This window comes from Peromyscus eremicus, chromosome 14, assembly GCF_949786415.1.
Source record: "Peromyscus eremicus chromosome 14, PerEre_H2_v1, whole genome shotgun sequence".
Classification (NCBI taxonomy): Eukaryota; Metazoa; Chordata; class Mammalia; order Rodentia; family Cricetidae; genus Peromyscus; species Peromyscus eremicus.
The window spans coordinates 69,441,288-69,460,435 of record NC_081430.1 but is presented as its reverse complement, the minus strand read 5'-3'; the positions used below and the strand labels follow the sequence as shown (position 1 = coordinate 69,460,435).

General features: G+C 46.5%; 2 long non-coding RNA genes across 3 annotated transcripts; one reads left to right on the top strand and one right to left on the bottom strand.

The window, feature by feature from the left end:
- Positions 1 to 382: 382 nt before the first annotated feature.
- LOC131924443 (uncharacterized) lies at positions 383 to 9,404 on the top strand. The gene is made up of 3 exons (XR_009382903.1): positions 383 to 627; positions 978 to 1,152; positions 9,171 to 9,404. It is a non-coding gene; the product is annotated as an uncharacterized LOC131924443 (long non-coding RNA).
- On the bottom strand, positions 9,387 to 16,758 carry LOC131924444 (uncharacterized). Of its 2 annotated transcripts, none has more exons than XR_009382904.1 (2): positions 16,648 to 16,758; positions 9,387 to 9,949 (listed from the first exon to the last, which is right to left on the bottom strand). It is a non-coding gene; the product is annotated as an uncharacterized LOC131924444 (long non-coding RNA). The 2 variants fall into 2 exon arrangements; XR_009382905.1 differs by having other exon boundaries at positions 16,605 to 16,709.
- Between the last annotated feature and the right edge of the window lie 2,390 nt (positions 16,759 to 19,148).

Genomic DNA, 19,148 nt, shown 5'->3' with positions numbered 1-19,148 from the left:
ATTTTACCTGCATGTATGTCTGTATACCACATGTGTGTCTGGTGCCCACAGAGGCTTAAGGAGGGCATTGGAATTTCTGGAACTGGAATTAAGAGGCATGTGAGTACTATCCCACTTTTATTTTGATGGAGTGTAAAAGCACACTCTTTCTCGGCTTCTTAACTACAAATTACACCATCAAAACATGTCATAACGGGAGAAAAGAGGAGAGGGCTCTCAGTACCTGACAGGGTATCCGCCTCAGCACTGAGGCACCCTGGCTCATGCAATGCCGGAGGAACAGAGCACACCCCTGACCCCAGGCTCCACCAGGTTCATCAAACGCCTGTTCTGTGAGGAAATAGACTGCATTGTCTTTTGTCCTTCATTTCTTTGATTCTTGCTTTTCGGTTTCCCCCTGGGGAATCACACTGGACCGCTGGGGATCAGGCGATGATTTCAAAGCCTGTCTCCTGCCCATCCAATCACAAGCCTTAAGTCCTTTCTTAAAGCCCTGCAGTTTTGCCGTTTACTAGCCCCCTCCCCCTCCGCCATTTGCCGAGAAGAAAGGAGAAGCAATTACCTAAGGAGTCGCGAGTTGAGCTAGGTTTTGACCTCTCCAGACATCAGCTAGTGCAAGAGTCAACGGTGAGCCCAGAACTCTCAGCTTCCCATTCAAAGCTGAGGCTTTAGTGACCGAGAAAGCCACACTTGTAGCCTCTACACAAAACTGGCTGCACGGGAGTGGGGGCGGGGGGTGGGGGAGAGATGGTCCTGCCACCCAGACGCTGATCAGAAGCCCATTAAAGTTCAGAGCAGAGGGCTGTTTTATTTCCTGGAAACTGAGACACCAGCACTATACCCATCTCAAATCCCTTCCAAATCCCCTAAACCCAGAGAGAAGCCAGTCCCGGGTGGAGGAGGGCAGGAAGGCCCTTTCCTTGCGAAGTGCTCCAGGACACATTAACAGCTTTCCCACTGAGCCCTTCAACCTCCAGGGCCAACACGTGTGCGGCAGTCAAGGCCCAGGAATGAACATTTGAACATTTGTTTCCCAGTGTGTGCTGGGATTGTTTCTCAGCCAGGCCTCCCACCCTTCAGGGGACCTGCAAGCTTACAGCAGAGAACCCACGGTGCCTACTGCTGTTGTGAGTGTTGGCACAAGTTAAGAGGGTGAGTGAGGACGCACAGGAGGCTCCTGGGCTGGTTGTCTGGTTTCTGTTTGTAGGCACCAGGGGTGTTAACCCTCTTTGGTCTTCCCTTGATGCCTGAGCATGCTCAGAAAAAGCTGCCCGGGAAGGGAAGCAAAATTGTTCTTTTCCCGGTTGTCTGCGCTGAGGCCGTTCTTCAGCTCTGAAATGGGACAGATTTATCTGTGTCACAACCCTATTCAGAAGCCGACAAATAGCGCTGGAGCCCTAGTCTTTCCCCCTATTCTGAGCCCAGGCCGCTTCTCACATTTATATCTTTTATAGGCTGTGGAGTTTTGTGTCTTGGTATGTCTTATCTTGTCTCATATAAGCTTCTGGGGAGAATGTGACATCATCTTGAGTACAGTAAAGGAACAATAACTTTAAACTGAATTAATGAAATCTTAAAGCAACATATGTTTTCAATTTGGATGCTACCAGTCATGACTGCATGGGAAATGCATGGGTCATTTTTACACTTTAGCCTAGAGAAGACTTGACTGAAAACATCCTGGCTGTCAGTCAGAGACACTGTGGCTGGTCCTGCCCCCAGACCATCCCATATGCAGAAATAAGCCTTGAAGTCTACATCTTTGGAAAGACGAGGAACTCTCACCGTAACCAACTAAATCTTGTTATGCGAACTGCGCAAGGCTCTGCAATGGTGTCAAAGTAACTTTATAACATTTAACATCAGTGATGAGAGAGTTGGCGATACCACAGCTGTCTCCTACTCCGAGACAGGGAACATGGATGAATAGGAAAATGTTGGTTAGATAAGGAGGGATAATAGAGTCCTGGAATGAAATACAGAGCTATCAGCAAGATATATTTACACCCATAAGGGAATTTCTTCAGGGTCATTTGCTCTTCTGAGATTAGAACACAGCTATGCCAAAGTCTTGTTTTTCATGGCTCACTCTCTCGGTCCTTCCCACCAGGATAGGAAATTAAAGGTCAAATGACTTTTTCAGGAAACATTTTTCTCCAGTGTCTAGGTTGTTCACTAAAAAGGAATGTATTGAACGTTGATTATGGACTCAACAAAAAAATCAATGCTGGGCATCTCCAGGAGCTCCAAAGATGTCCCTCCGCCCATGCGGTTTATACCCTGTGATGGTGAATCAATTGTCAGCTTGATGCGGTTTAGAATCACCATGGAAACAAGGCTCTGGGCTTGTCTGTGAGGGATTAGAGGTATTTGATTAAATGAAGTGGGGGAACTCACCTTAAACGGAGGTGCCATCATTCCACAGGCAAGTATGAGACTGGATAAAAAGGAGAAGGCCCACAAGCATTCGTCATCCTCTGCTTCATGACTGCAGATGCAATGTGACCAGGTGCTTCAAACTACGCGCCCCCCCCCCCCCGTGCCCTCCCCACCACGAGGTTCTGTGTCCTTGAACTGGGAACTGATAGAAACTCTTGCCTCCTTGGGCTGTTTTTATCAGATATTGTATTGTAAGTCATGTAGCTAACATGCACCCCATGTCACCCCTTCCTCTTGAATCTGAGCTCTCACTTTTAACAGCCAGTGGCTCTCTTTTGACTGACAGAATGCAGCTGAGGTGATGCCATAAGCCTCCATCATCAAGGTGTAACAGCTTCCATCTTGATCTCCTTGGAACCATTGCCCTGGGAGAAGCTGGCAGCTGGGTAAGTGCGAGTGTCCTGAGATGGTCATACTTTGAGGAAACTCGGTTAACCATGGGATGAAAGAGAAAGACAGAGATCCCAGCAACCCTCCGCTGGCCTGGGAATCTCAGGCGAGGAGCTATCTTGGATACACAGGCAAACAGGCCTTTGAACATAACTATAGACCATGACCATGAGAAGCCTCAAACAACAAGCACATTTCTTCCCCTCCCCAGATCCTCCCTGGCTTGCCCTCCCTTTCAGAGAGAGGTCAATTGTTGCAAATCTCTAAGTTTGGGGATTGTCTTAGTTAGGGTTTCTACTGCTGTGAAGAGACACTGTGACCACTGCAACTCTTACCAAGGAAAACATTGAATTGGGGTGGCTCACTTACAGGTCAGATGTTTAGTCCATTATCATCATGGTGGGACATGGCAACGTGCAGGCAGACATGGTGCCGGAGAGGTAGCTGAGAGTTCTTCAACTTGTGCAGGCAACAGGAAGTGGTCTGAGTCACTGGGTGCGGCTTGAACATATATGAGACCTCAAAGCCCGCCTCCATAGTGACACACGTCCTCCAACCAGGTCACACCCTCTCCAACAAAGCCACGCCTCCTAATATTGCCACTCCCTCTGGGGGCCATTTTTCTCTCAAACCACCACCGGGATGATTTGCTAAGAATTGTTTTGTTTCTATTAAAAACCTAAAGGCTATTACCTGGAAGAGTCAAGGATTCTTCCAGAGGAAGCCAAGGCTCAAAGAGCATTGGTGTTGTTTTGGCTTTTGAATAGATCAGCTGTTTCCTGCTGTGAATTTCATTTCTGCTATTATACCTTCCCCAATTGATTCTTTTTCCTAAGAACTTCTAAACAGCGTGGCTTGATCATTTCTTGGGCATATACAACAAAGGTATTTGGATAATAGTCACACAGACAAGGCTTCCTGCTTCCAGGCTTTTTGTTTCTTCCTTTTAGCATTAGATCTAATGCAAATAATCAGATGTCTGCCTTCTGCAAGTATCTCTTTTAGCTAGCATCCAAGGTCAGGGCCAGCTCTGGACAAAAGCATTTTATCTGAGATACCTATCAGACATCCAAGGACAAAGAATAGACAGCATAAGCATTCCAGACCACCTGCTAGTCTCCTGAATTAAGGTAAATATCCATATGGAGACACCACCTAGGTCGGGCGGACATTAGGGACATAGCTTTGTTTCTTGTACAAATTAAGCTCAGACCCCCCCCTTTCACAGCCCAAGTGGCACCTCTAGACTTCCCCTTGAACAATTTACTCAGAACAAAAGGGTTTTTACATACCAGGTGCATTCAAGCTATGACGCAGGTTACCTAGCAACCGAGTACACTTGCCCCACCCAACCAGAGAGCGGCTGAGCCAGAAGATTGTGGATGGTAGGATGGAGAGGGGTCACAGAAAGAAGGAGAGGAATGAAGATGGAGATGAGGACAAGATGGAAAGAACTCAGAACCATGAGAGGACAGGAGGGGAAGGGACAGAGAGGAGCTAAGTATGAGAACAGAATTGAAGCTGTGTAGATAGAATTTTGTGTTATAAGAATAAAGTGAATGGACTAAAGAGCTCGGTGTGCTTAGATTCATTCCCTCAGATTGTTTCTCGCCACAGGTAGCGTCTCTTCTGGAAACCCTGGGAAAAGACTATTAGAGGCTGGACCCCAATAGCCTTCGATAGAGTGGGAACTCCAGGATGGGAATGGGTGAAGCATGAACAGAGTAATTAATCTAAAATGCCTGAGAAAGGGAACATTTGAGAACACCAGTGTCAGATGAAGGCCATTTTCACTGCTAGGACAGAGCCTGGTGGAGAGCACAGAGAAAGGGCCAGTAGCCAGAGGGTTCTCCAGGCAGTCCTGGCAGCCAGGTCACCTTGCACTTGATGCGTGTATGTATTAGTTATTTTTCATTGTGGTGATCAAATTACCCGACACAGACAGTTTAAGAAAAGAGAAAGCACTGTTGATTCCATTCCAGAGAGTTCTGTCTGTCACAGCAGGAACTGCACAAGGACAAGTTCGTATCACCATGGGCCAGGAAGCAAAGGGAAGGGAATCCTGGCACACCACGACCGTTGCCAGTTTTCCCATTTATTCCATGTGGGGTCCCAACCCATGAGAGGGTGCCACCCACATTCAGAATGGGTTTGTCCCCATCGGTTCACCTTTTCTGGAAACGAGTCGCACAGACACACCAGGGATGCACCTTACCACTCTCTCCTAAGTGAAATCTTCTCTCTGTGACTGACTGTAGAAATGAGAAAAATGGGGAGTAACACGTGCGTTCAATGGGACCAAAACAGCAAGATCAGAATCTTGGTGTGTAGATGTGTGAGGTGTACAGGCATGTATGGGTGTGTGTGTGTGTGTGTGTGTGTGTGTGTGTGTGTGTGTATGTGTGCACACACGTGTGTGATCACACCTACACGCGGCCTAATTCCAGGAATCTTCTTCACTCTTCCACCATATGCCCTGAGGCAGGCTCTACCAATCAAAGCCAGAGCTCCTTCTGCACAGGACTGGGAAATGCAGTACAGCCTCGCTGTGATGACCGAATCACTCCATTGTCTTAAATGATTTTCTCAGTTCCCTCCTCTACCTTTGAGAGGCAGCCCAAGAGAAAAGCCCATTCCTCTTCAACTGCCTTTTTAGATAAAACAGAGATGACTGGCGTTGATAGGCGTGACCCTAAGAAACACTCCAGATGAGAACTTTTGGTGGTGATAGTTTCCATCTGAGCCTAGTAGAGTGTTCTTTCTTTTTTTTTTTAATTATTAAGAGATTTTCTATTCATTTACATACCAACCACAGATTCCCCTCTCCTCCCACCCCCAGTCTCCCCCCCCCCAACCCACCCCCTATTCCTGCCTCCTCCAAGGCAAGGTCTCCCATGGGGAGCCTGGTACACTCAGGTGAGGCAGGTCCAGGCCCCTCCTCCCTGCACCAAGGCTGCACCCTAGGCATTAGGCTCCAAAAAGCCGGCTCATGAGTAGACTGTTCTTAATCTATAGAAATGCTGTAGTCAAGTCAGATGGGTGGAGAAAGCCGACTACCGAACCGAAATCACAGACGCTGGCACGCTGAAAGACTACACCTGCCCCCATGCCACGCTTTATTTGCATGTAATCCCAGCCAAATCAATATCTCCATCTTAATCAAGAGGGAATTACAGGCCTCAGCAGAGAGGCATCATTGTAGGTAATTGCACCAGAGTCCTTTTTAGACGGCGCAGACGGAGCTGAAGTGTTTAAACGGATACGAAAAGACGGAAAAATTGCTAGAAAAGAATTTACAGATTGTACGTGCCGAAAGCAGCAAGTGATTCAGGCTGTCGTGTGCTTAAACCTTAGAATAAAACTGATGGCAGGTCCCGGTCCCAAGGTCAGGGGAGGAAAACAGCAGTGATGTTGTGACCTGCATGGCATGAGGGGGAGCTTTTTACAATTCTAAAGTGAAAATGTCGAACTTCTTTCTGCCAAAATACATCATGTCTCTACCTTTCCACTCCCTCCCTCCTTCCCTCCCCACCCCCACCCCCACCCCCACCTCTCTCTCTCTCTCTCTCTCTCTCTCTCCCCCTCCCTCTAGACAAGATCTTACGAATCCCAGGCCGACCTTGAACACACAGTAGCCAAGAATGAACTTAACTTTTAACCTTGCCTCTGGCCTATACCTCCTGAGTGTGGGATTTCCGGTGTGCAAGACCAAGCATGGCTTACACAGGCCTGGAAACCAAACCTGGAGGGATTCTTGAATGCTAGGGAAGCCCTCAACCATATGAGCTGTATCCCAGCCTAAATTTCATGTTGTCTTGAGGGAAAAAAGTCCCTCTTCAATTACCACATTGTAACTTGCCAGGGAGCCGATGTAGGGATAGGACCACTCTGCCTGGCTAGGGACTTGTCCCTGGAGTTATCTAGGACTCCCTAGCAGCAGTAAATAGAATTAAGAGAGGTGGGGGTGTTAGTGAGGAAAGGTTGAAAGGTATTTATCAGCACCCAACATTCTGTCAATTCTTTTCACCCAGTTGTCTGCTCCGTAAAATGTATTCCAGTATTTGAGGGGAAAGGCCTACTTAGATTGAGAAAGCCTGAACCAGTGTCTGTGAAGGAGGAAATTTGGTTTTCTTCATTTCAGTCGCAGGCAGTGCCAAAGGATAAGGGCAGCTGAAGAAACACTGCTTCAGTTAGGGGGAAATGGCTTATAATGAACTGAGGTGCAGAGAAGGCTGGGCCTGAATCACGGCCAGCCTCAGCCCATAAGGGCTCTGCTTATATGCAGACACCATCCCTCCCTTGAAGAGGTAAACACCCTCCGGAAATCTAGTCTCTCAGGTTTCTTTTCTTCTTTTTGTTATTTCCCAGCATTTGTAAAGTAGATGTGAACAGGTCTCTTGTGGGGAGTGATCACAAATTCCAAATTAACCCGTTTTCCCTGGTCAAATGTCTGTCTCACACATGTGGCTTACCCATCAGCTTGTCTTGAGAGAGTACTTGATTCCCAGGCAGCCCTGAGAACAACGTCAGTCAGGTCACCTGGAGGATGGGGAGGTCAGAGGTGCTCAGAGTGGACTTGATGACCGCAGGAATAATGGTGGGAGTCCTCTGTCTCTGATGTTAGCCATGTCGAATGGGGTCGAAGCTGAGTCCCACTGGACCCTGAGTTTCTCCCAAGGTGAAAAGAAGCCATGTGTTCAGGAACCTTCAGACAGGAAAATAGTCAGGGAGGACAAGAAGGCCTTTCACAAAGCCTGATGAGAGCAGCACGCCAAAATAACAGCCATTGGAAAGAGGAAGGCTGGAAATGGCAGCCACTGGGGCTGGCTCAGAGGCATTCCAGAGTGGTTCGAAGTGACCCGTGACTCATTACGACCCCCACCGCCACCCCCGGACTGAGGGTTTAAGATCCTAAAGAGACATGCAATGTATGAAGCTGTACATAAAAGAACATGTGACATATGCACCATCCTTGAGAAAACATGCTCTTTGTAAATGAATGAGCCAAAAAGATAGGACCAGAAATGGGCTGTTGCTGTTTGTTTTCAGTGTGAGATAAACTTAGAACTCATCAGGGCCACAGGGGGTGCTAACCCCTTCCTCTTGGAGCTGAGAGCTAGTATCTGCTCTGGAGTTAGATGAGGCTTTGTGCCCTAGGCCAAAGCGATGGGGGGTCCGGGAGTAGTGCAAGTTCCAGCCTGTAGGAGAAGACAGAACTTTAAAAAAAAAAAACACTGGCGTGCACCAAACCGGTGCACCAGACATTTTTGCAAGTTTTTCCCATGCCTGCCCCTTTCTGAAGAAGTATATGCTGCTTCAGGAGCTGGAGAGGTGGCTCACACGTCAAGATCACTGCTGCTCTCCCAGAGAACCTCGGCTTGAGTTCCAGGACCCACATGGCTGCTTACAACCTGTCACTCCAGGGACCCAAACACCACCTCTGGCCTCCACAGGCACTGCATGCATGTGATGCAGGCCAAACACCCATATACCCAAAATAAAAATAAATAAAGCTTTTTTTTTTTTTTTTAAATGCTTCATTCTCAGAAGGCTCTTGAATTTTACATCTTCTGACGCCTGTGCGATGTAAAAACCCCAACTCTTCGTACACTGAACCAGACGGTGTGAGCTGCCAGCCACTTCCTCCCTTGGACGTGTACCTTTGCTTGACAAACTGTCTCTGTTTCTGCTGCAACTGTGTGTCTCTGCTCCATCGCTTACTGGGGGACATAAGAGCATGGGACTCTCTGCAAGAGCCTTCCAAGTGCACGATCATCCTTGGCAAAGAGCTGCCAAAAGCACAGAACGGCCATTCCCTGTCAATCATCTCATCCAAACAGAGCCTCAGGCCACTGGATCCGAAAAGGATAGACTGAAGCAAGGGGCCCTTTCACACCCGCAGGACAAGGTATAAGACAAGAAATGGGCTGTTGCTGTTCGTTTTCAGTGTGAGATAAACTTAGAACTCATCAGGGCCATAGGGCACCGGTGCTAAGCCCTCCCCCCTGGAGCTGAGAGCTAGTACCTGCTCTGAAGTTAGATGAGGCTTTGTGTCTTCTATTACACCCTCCATTTCTTTTGTTCCTGACTATGAAGGGAACCATTGGGGTGCTGTTAATAAATTCTCCTCCTCCACAGGATCTCATTTCTCTCCAGCTTGGTTTATCGGCCTTCCCCTCTGCGGAATCACACTCCTCCACACTTTCACACACACACACACACACACACACACACACACCCAAAAACACACACACGTCATCCCAAACACTGCTACCAGTATATGATCACTAGACACTGGAAGTTGTACATCTTGTCTTTCTGTGCTTGTCTGTTTCTCCCAGAGTTCTGATCATCGTTGGTCCATTCATCTAACTACTGAAAAGATGGCTGAGTGGAATTCCCTTCCTCTGGCTGCTAGCGTCTGCACAACATTGCTACTCGGGCAATGGATGGAGGAGAGGGTGGATGGGCATGGCCTGGCCCCTAGGATCCAAACCCCTCCAGTGATTTCTTAGTCTGCTTGTGTTGCTATAATAAAATACCACAGGCTGGGAAACTTCAGCATCAGAAAGTCATTTCTGTGTCTTTAATTTATTCCATTTCTGGAGGCTCGAAATCCACCACTAAGGTGTCGACAAGTTTGATTTATCCTGAGGCCAGTAGCCTTGATATACAAATGTCCTCCTTGCTGTGTTCTTCAGTGGAGACCCTTCCACTATGTGCTCCTGCTCATGTTTCTCTCCATAATGATCCTTCTAGATTACAGCCCCCCTCACAACCTCATTTTAATTAGATGGCTTCTTAATGTCTCCATCTCCAAGTACATTTGTGCTCTGAGGTAATGCATTTCAAGGGTCAGATGAATTTTGAGAGCAAATGGCTCAGCCCACAATACTGCTTGGCCAATAAAAGTAGTGGTTTCCAAGCCCAACTTTTAGGAAACGTAATTTCTGCTTCCGGTCCCCACGATGCTTGTCCTTAGAACCCAGTAGTGCCATGTGAGGTCAGCCGACTGCATGAAGAAGCCATGTGTCTCCAATCCCAGCCACCCTCTGGAGACAACCATGTGACAGACCCTGAGTGAGAATCTTCAGGAAGAACAAAGACAATTCCCAGAACTCTGAAAAATAATAAAAGAAGGGTTAAATCTTAAGCCACTGGCTTTCGGGATGATTTCTTATGGGAGTTAGTAAATGGAAGAAGCATTTCTGTAGGAAATCCAACCGTAGTGTCCAAAATGAACACAGAAGCAAATATGAATTCCAACTCTTCCAGCAGAAACCACACTTCTGTAGACAACTAATTTCCAAACACTTGGAGTACCCTGGTAACACCTTGCTCTTTCCTGGTTTTGGCAAATACACCCTTCAGTCCAGGCATCCCACCTCTTAGTTTGAAAAGGAAAAAAAAAGCTGTTAAATTGTGTTGAATAAACAAACATCAAGGATTAATCATACCAAGAATCACCTCCTGTTTTTCCTTATTCCCTTGAATTTTTATCATAAATACCTTTAACTAAGGCTAACTGAGGCAAAAATCTGCCCTTCTAACGTGCAACACTGTGGTCTTGTTATGTTGTACGGGAGCTCTTGGTTTAGGATGAGGGTACAACCTGATGAAGTCATTATAAAAATGCTGTAAGTTGGGAGCCAATGAGACGGTTCCATGAGTAAAGTGCTTGCTATGGAGTCCAACCACTGGATTGCAATTTGCAGGACCCAAGTGGTGAAAAAACAGAAACTGGGAAAAAAAGAAAAAAGAAAACAGAACTGAATGCAGTAAACCGCCTTCTGTTTCTATACATAATCCATAGTTGAAGGCACTTGTACATGTGAACAAACTTACACACACACACACACACACACACACACACACACACACACACACGGGGGGGGGGGCAGAGAGAAAGGGAGGGAGAGAGAATAAATATTTAAAAAAAATTTTTTTTTTAAAATGATGAGTCAAAAAACGCCATCAGTACACCCTACCTGCCCAGCATCACGGCTGAGTGATACGGTTTCTTTTACCACATGGCTACGGGGAAGCCGTGGCTCGCTGCCATGGAATTGTATCATACACTGCTAGTCCAGAAACAGGCAAGACTTAAAGTTAATTTTCTTCTGTGCAATTACACTGACATGATCAGAACGTCAAAAAGGAAAGCCAAGCCTCATGCTAGAGCTCAGGAGTAAAGTGCCTGCCTGCCATATGCAAAGTTCTGGGTTCGATGCTCAGCGCTGAAGGAAAGTTCAGTCAGACATCCCAGATGAAGACCGTTCTCACTCACTCCTCAACTCCCTTAAGGGGAGGATTTTTAGTGATCTCCCTCCTGTTTCCTAGAGTGCTTCCCTTTTCTCTCCCCTCATCTTCTTTCTGACAGGTGTGTTGTTTAGTCCCCTTCTTTCCTCAGTGGCTTCCCATGCTTCCTGGAAGAAGGCTAACCCACAACACTTCGCCAGCGCCTTACAGAGATGCACACAGTGCGCTGACCCTGAGCGGCCTGTGCCCTTAGAGCTCAGTGGTTGAGGAGCATTCCCCTTCACCTCTCCCCAAAACTGCCTGCAGTACAGAGACTATCTGTGGATATTCAGATCTACTGCAGACCAGACCCAACCATTCTTCACTTTCCCCGGGAATAAATCAGAAAAAAAAAAATCTTTCTCAGAAAAAAACGTTTCTTTCCACAGTGGTAAATGTCTAGTTGTCTGGTTTTTTTCTTCATCTCAGCAAGAGGCAGTCAATATGTTTCTTTGCTTTCATGTATACATATATGCATACATGCATACATACATACATACATACAAACATACAGTAGTTAAACATATCTTAAATGTTTTCCCTATCTAGTCTCACAGCTACTCTAGTTTTCCTACAAAACATTAACATGGCCAATGAGACGGCTCTGTGTAAAGGCGCTTGTCACCAACCCTGCCAATCTGAGTTGGATCCCAAGAATCCCCAAGGTAGAAGAGAGCCAACTCCAGAAAGTGGTCCTTGCATCTCCACAAGCACACAGGGGCAAGCATGAGCCACACCCACACAGAAACCCGCAAACACACACATACACACACACACATACACACACACACATACACACACACACACACACACACACTAAATAAATGTATTTAAAATTTTTAATTGGTTATAGAAAAGAAACATTAAGAGACTAATCTATTTGCATTCCAGATAAGAATTAGCTTTGTAAATTCCATCATCTTCACCAGAAACTCCCAGTCCTGGGATGAGGAAGTCCAAGTCATCCCTTGGGGCTGAGAGACGGCTCAGTAAGTGACAGAGCTTGCTAATGCAATCACGAGGACCTGAGTCCACATCTCCTATATACATGTAAAAATCTGGACATGGCTGCACGTGCCTAGAACTCCCGCATTGGGAGGGGCAGAGCTGGAGACAGGTGGGTCCCAGGAACTGGCTGGATAGACAGTCTAACTAAAATGGAGGGCTCCAAGTTCAGGGAGACAAGCAGAGAGCAATAAAGGAAGACACTTGACGCCCTTCTCTGACCTCCACATGTGCCCACACAGGTTACTTAGTGACTCTTCTGTTACTGGGAAGACGCACTACAACCCAGGCATCTTATAAAAGAATGCACTTAATTGAAGGCTTGCTTACAGCTTCAGATGGTTAGTCTGTGACCATCATTGCAGGGAGCATGGCAGCAGGCAGGCAGGCAGGCACGGTGCTAGAACAGAATCTGAGACTTACATATCTGCCAGTTGGAGGCAGAGAAAGAGAGGCGGTTCCTGGCATGGGCTTTTGAAATCTCAAAGCCCTCTACCCTCCAGTGACACACCTCCTCCAACAAAGCCACACCTCCTAATCCTTCTCACAACAGCTCCACCAACTAGGGATCAAACATTCAAATATATGAGCCTATGGGAACCATTCTCATTCAAACCACCACACAGGCACACACTCAGATTCGTGTGTGTGTGTGTGTGTGTGTGTGTGTGTGTGTGTGTGTGTGTGTGAGAGAGAGAGAGAGAGAGAGAGAGAGAGAGAGAGAGAGAGAGAGTCATCCTTACTTATATAGCAAGTGTTAAATCAGCCTGGGCTACAGGAGACAAAACACTGAATTGTAACTGGCCTGTCTGGCAGGAATGAATATCTTCTCTAAAGAGACATTTGTGCTCCCTTCACTGACTGTCAGTGTTGGAAGAATGGACCCAAAGAATGAGTATTTACCCCCAGGACTCTCCTGCTGGAAGGGGAAATGGATAAACCAGGGCATCAAGAGGGGAAATTGTCTGAGCGAGAAACTCACAGGGTCAGACTCCTGCAGGAGAGACTTGGGACCAAGACAATGATTGGCAGATAACCACACCTTGGAGGCTGTTTAGTCATGCGAATCTCTTGATTTCTGTTTAAACCACCCCCACCCCACCCCCGCTCCCATCAGGACCCAGAACACAGATTTGAGCGGTGGGGGTGGGGAGTGGGGGAGCCTGGATCCCTTGTCTTTCTTCCCAACATGGCTGCATTAAATAAATCTCCTTTTTCAGCTTTTCACTGTTAATTTGGCTCCTGTGGTTGACTTATTGAGGGCAATTGGTCAAACCTGGCTTGTTAGGGCACAGGCTGCAATTGCTAAATCTGGAGACTAAACATAAAACAAAAATCGTACCCAATGGTGCTATGGACTGAGATTCAAATGCATCTGAACTCTGCTTCCACCCCACATACAACTGTTTCTTCAGCCTCCTCTCCTGTACTTCCCCAACTGCACCCTTGGTTCCAAGCAAACATATCTCTTCACTGTCCGGAATATCCAAATGCCCCTCCTTCCTCTGAGGTTTTTACCCACTCGTGTTCATCACAGTTTGCCCCACCTGGGCCCCACGTGTGCACTCAAGAAGCCAAGCACTCCCACCTCCAGTTTGACCCCACCGTTTTAAGAATAGACTCCTGCCTGCATCCAGATAATACAGAGTTCTACCCATTCTGATGCTGTTCCTATCATCTGTCTGCACTCAAGGTCCACATCTCCAGAAAGGTGAAAGTCACGTTTTGTGTAACTCTCTGTCCCCAGAAGCTGATGTCCAAGCGTAAGTGCTCAATAAATGTCTGCCAATCACGCCTGACTGTGTGTAAACTGTTTGCTTTGGTTATTGATTAGACAAGACCCAATGACGGGTAAGCACTTCACTCTGGTGACCTTGGCTATCCTCTGCCCCTGTGACAACATGTAGGACTCAGCAGGGTTTACTGGCCACTCAGTAATTAGTTGGCCAGGGCTTACAGCCTGCAAAGGCCACCTGAAGAGCTGAGAAGTTCCATTTATTAAACAAATCATGCTTGCCTCTAAGTGATGAAACTTGATATCCCTGGGAATGTACCAAAACAGTTTCTAAGGAATGAACAAAAGCCCTCGGAAAATGGAAACAATGTTATTTTGTTTTCCTTATCCCCTGGAGACCTAAAGTCAGAATCCAGGATGAAAGGACTTGAGATCAGCTGGTCAACATGTGTGACCATAGATGTAAAAAGCACTAAACTAAAAAGCAGCTAGTTAGATATGACAAAGCACTCAGTGGGCTCACTTCTCAGACAGACTGGCAGCCAGAGAATTCTAGAGACCCTACTGAACGGAATGGAAGGGCGAGGCTGGCCGCCTGCAAGCAAGCAGAGCCATATTGCCAAATCGATTTTGTATTTATTAATTAATGTAAGGGTTAAGTAGTAAGTGCCCCAGATTCGGGATAGATTTTACACAGTGCTTAATCATATTGCTAAAGTGGGGGGCAGCTGACCAAAAATTGGCAAGTTGAAGCAATGTTTTTTGTTTTTTTTGTTTTTTTTGTATCCTTTCTCTAACAGCTGAGTATTTTAACATAGTTGGCAACCCTACCTACATGCACAGACAACACATTATGGCTTTTACTTCCGTGATATTGGCCTGGATGATATCCATTGAAGACTCATTTTGTAGATGACTGAGGTGGAAGAATATCAGGTATCTGACTCTCCACCACATGGATCCTATATAATAATTAATTAATCAGGCATGGTGGCATCCACCTTTAATCCCAGCACTCAGGAGGCTAAGGCAGGAAGACCTCTGTGAGTTCAAGGGCAGCCTGATTTACATATTGAGTTCCAAGACAGCCAGAGATATTTAGAGAGACCTTGTCCATATATATATATGTGTGTGTGTGTATTTATATGTATATATACATACATTATATATATATAAAACAAATAAATAAAAATTAAATAAGGAGGAGAAAAATAATTGAATCAGGGGTTCAGTAGATTGAAATTAAGATAGGAAGACAAGAGTATTCTGTGTATTCACATGCCTTACGCCAAGGGCTCTGAGCGTATTTGAACTACATAAGTCACTCACCTCATCTACTCTCTTGTTATCTGCTCCACACCATTATTGGGTACTGAATCTATCAAACATAGCTTTTGTGCACTTTTTATTGTGTATCTAGGAAGTGATGTATTTTCATGGCTCTAAAGATACAAAAGTAGATAATGATCGAACTTGTTGTCAAGAAAATCAGATTTACCTGGAGAGACAACTATGAAAAAAAAAAAAAAATCCGGGCATGGTGGTATATGGTTGTGATTCCACCACTTTAGAGGCTAAGGCCAGAAAATTATAAGTTTGAGGATAGCCTGGCCTACACAGAAAAGACCATCTCAAAAAACTTAATACACACACACACACACACACACACACACACACACACACACCCCACAATTAGAACTAATGAACAAGTGTAGCAAAATTTCAAAATATAATATCAACAAGCAAACATCGTTTGTATTTCTGAACTTCCAAACACTCACGGTGAATAACCTACAAATGAAATCTGCAAACCTATTCCATTTATAATACCACCTAAGAGAACAAACTTCGGAACAAAGCATTAGGTTGTCATCCAGCTGTGCGCCTCCGATAGAGAGAGGACTGCTGAGCACCTCCACTGAGGTATGGACAAAGCCACAGCAAAGCCTTCAGGTCCATCTCTCACCCTGCCATCTGTGTCCCTGGAGCCCCCACAGAACATGCTCTGCAGCTGAAGCCTGGCTTCTGTGACCCTTTTGTTACCTCACCCCTGGACCCCACCAGTCTCCAGACACTGCCTCACCTCTTGCCTCTATCCACTTCCTCCCTCTCCTTTACAGAGGTTAAGAGCCTTTCATCTTGGAGTTGGGGGGAGGGTTAAGAATATGCTCAAAATATATTGGATCAAATTCTCAAAAACATGAATAGAAACCATTTTTAAGTAGAACCTTTCATCTCGTCCTGCACTCACTATTGCCCAGTACTTTCTCCTTCTCTGACCCATTCCCTAGTGTCCAGACCGTAGCTTCGGATGCAAATTAGGTCTGTCCCCATGGTCCTAAAGTCTTGTCATTCACTGTAAAAGCTGTAATACCCATCATGTCTCCTCATGATCTGCTGTCCCAGGCCTTCACATATGCCCTTCTTCCTGACTCCTATTCCTTCACCAAACAATGCCTACTCATCCCTCAAGGTCCCGCTAAAACATCCCTTCCTCTGGCAAGTTCTCGCTTATCTGTTCCTATGACGTGTATGTTGCATTCACTCGCTGAACTCGTAAGCGATGACCTCAGTATGCAGTTATGTGCATGCCCTCTGTCTCCCCTTCGTTTGAAGCAAGCTCCTGGGCCACGCCATGCCGGCTGCACTCTTTCTCACAGTAATATCATTGGTCACCCAGTGACACTCCAGTGTTTGCAGAAGTTACAAAAGATTAAGTGAAACAATGAGTGAACACCTGGCAAGTTCGCAGAACTAGTTAGTAAGGCAGACGAAGTTACCAATACTACTCCACATGGGGAAGCCGAGGGAGGCAAGGAACGCTGAAGAGGTTGGCTTTCACCTAGAAGCAAGGCCCTGCTTCTCTGCGGGTGGAATCTTCAGGCATCCAGAGCTCTGTGTGGCTGGTTACCAGGGTGCCTGGCATTATTTGCTCCTGCGTTATTTTCTACTCCTGGCTTGTGGCTGGTTCAAGCCTCTTGGACACAAGGGTCACTAGCCTCTGGCAGAGCTGTTGAATAGGAAGGACACTGTGGAGTCAGGCTTTGGAACTTAATTCAAGCCTGATACTGTCAAAGTACAACACTGATGACCGCTACTCTTCAAAACAGTTGTAAGGCCTGAGCAAGAGTTTCCAAACACCTTGAGGACAGGGCCAGCACCTTCTAGTCCAGTAGATTCTGCCAGGCATGTAGAGGACCACTAGGCGCCACTGCCTCGGAACCTGGTATGGATCAGAGACTCCCCCAACAGTGGGCAAGGGACAGCTCATCCCACCAGCCCCCTGTGACACCTCATTTCTCTCCAACAACTCCCCATGAGATCTCTGCTCTATCAAGGAGAAAATGCCTCACACACTTGTCTGAGCTGGGTGGCCTGCCTCAGCAGAGCTTTCATTAAAAGTCCAAAGATGGACTCTCAGCATCAAGAGAGATCTCGGCTCCTCCTCCCTCACAGCATCCAATTTGAAAATGCAAAAGGGGCAGGGGGGACTCAAGTTCTCAAGTTCGTCTTGACCAAGTGATGGAACAGATCTGCGCTCTGTCGGTGTGGAAGGCATAGCCAGTGATGTTTGCTCCCTGGAACAGGATGGAGTTCCCCAATTCAGCATTTGTCCCCAGCGCCCATGACTCCAGCTTTCTCTGTGATCCAACAACCTCACGAAGCAGAGCGTTTAGCGCCGAAAGCCCCGATTTCCTGTGCAGCCTGCTTAGACTGCTTCATCCACTCAGCCCAAATCTCAAAGCAGAGCCCTCCAGCTCCGGGGCTTCTCCCCACACTTGCGAACATGGTATGCTTCTGCCCCTTGCTCAGGTGTGTGGTATTGTATTCCCCGAAATATTGTGCATGCTAATAAACTTATCTGGGGTCAGAGACAGAACAGCCACAAAATTAAACATAAAGGATAGGCAGTGGTAGCACACGCCTTTAATCCTAGCATTCCAGAGGCAGAAATCCATATGTTCAAGGATACAGCCAAGCATAGTGACTCATGCCTTTAATCCCAGAAAGCGAGCCTTTAATCCCAGGGAGTGATGGCAGAAAGTAGAAAGATATATAAGGCGTGAGGACCAGACGCTAGAAGCTTTTAGCTGGTTAAGCATTTGGCTGGTTAAGCTTTTAGGTTTTGAGCAGCACAGTTCAGCTGAGAGCCATTGGGATATGAGGACACAGAGGCTTCCAGTCTGAAACAAGATCAGCTGAGAAGTTGGCCAGGTGAGGTTAGCTGTGGCTTGTTCTGTCTCTCTGATCTTCCAGTATTCACCCTAATAACTGACCTCAGGTTTGATTTTATTAATAAGACCATCTAAGATTTCTGCTACACAGGTGTGCTGTAGGATGTCTTTCTGTATGCTGTGACTATGTGTGGCTACCATTGGATAATAAATAAAGCCGTTGGCCCAGCGGTGGTGGCCAACGCCTTTAATCCCAGTACTCGGGAGGCAGACCCAGGCGGATCTCTGTGAGTTCGAGGCCAGCCTGGTCTACAGAGCGAGATCCAGGACAGGCACCAAAACTACATGGAGAAACCCTGTCTCAAGAAAACAGAAAGAAAGAAAGAAAGAAAGAAAGAAAGAAAGAAAGAAAGAAAGAAAGAAAGAAAGAAAGAAAGGAAGGAAGAAAGGAAGCAAGCTGTTTTGGCCTATGATAAGAAAGCTTACAGCCAGGTGGAAAATCCAAACAAAGATACAAAGAGAAGAAGGGCGGAGCTGAGAGAGACAAGCCACACTGCCTGAAGAACAAGAGGTCTGCAGATTGGTAATGCCACAGCCACATGGCAACATACAGATTTATAGAAATGGGTTAATTTAAGATGAAAGAGCTAGCTAGCAAGAAGCTGGAGCCATAGGCCGTACAGTTTGTAACTAATATAAGCTTCTGAGTGATTATTTTATAAGCGGCTGTGGGAACGCAGGTGGGAGAGATTCGTCGCGACTGCTGGGCAAGGCAGGACCAGAGAAATTTCTGTCTACACAAGTGGGAATGTGTTCCTTATGGTGTCTGTTTTCAAAAACCTACTAGTGACACCACCCTGGTCTCCATAAATATTGTCTGAGGAACATCGAGGGTAGCAGGAACCTCTCTGAGGGAAGCTTTGCAGTTTTTAAATCAGATTTCAAAAATAATATATACAGACAGCAGGGCTATAAAAAAAATGCCTTCTTTTGCTGGATGGTGGTAGTGCAGCCTTAGTCCCAGCACTCGGGAGGCAGAGCCAGGAGGATCTCTGTGAGTTCGAGGCCAGCCTGGTCTACAGAGCAAGTTCTAGGACAGACAGGGC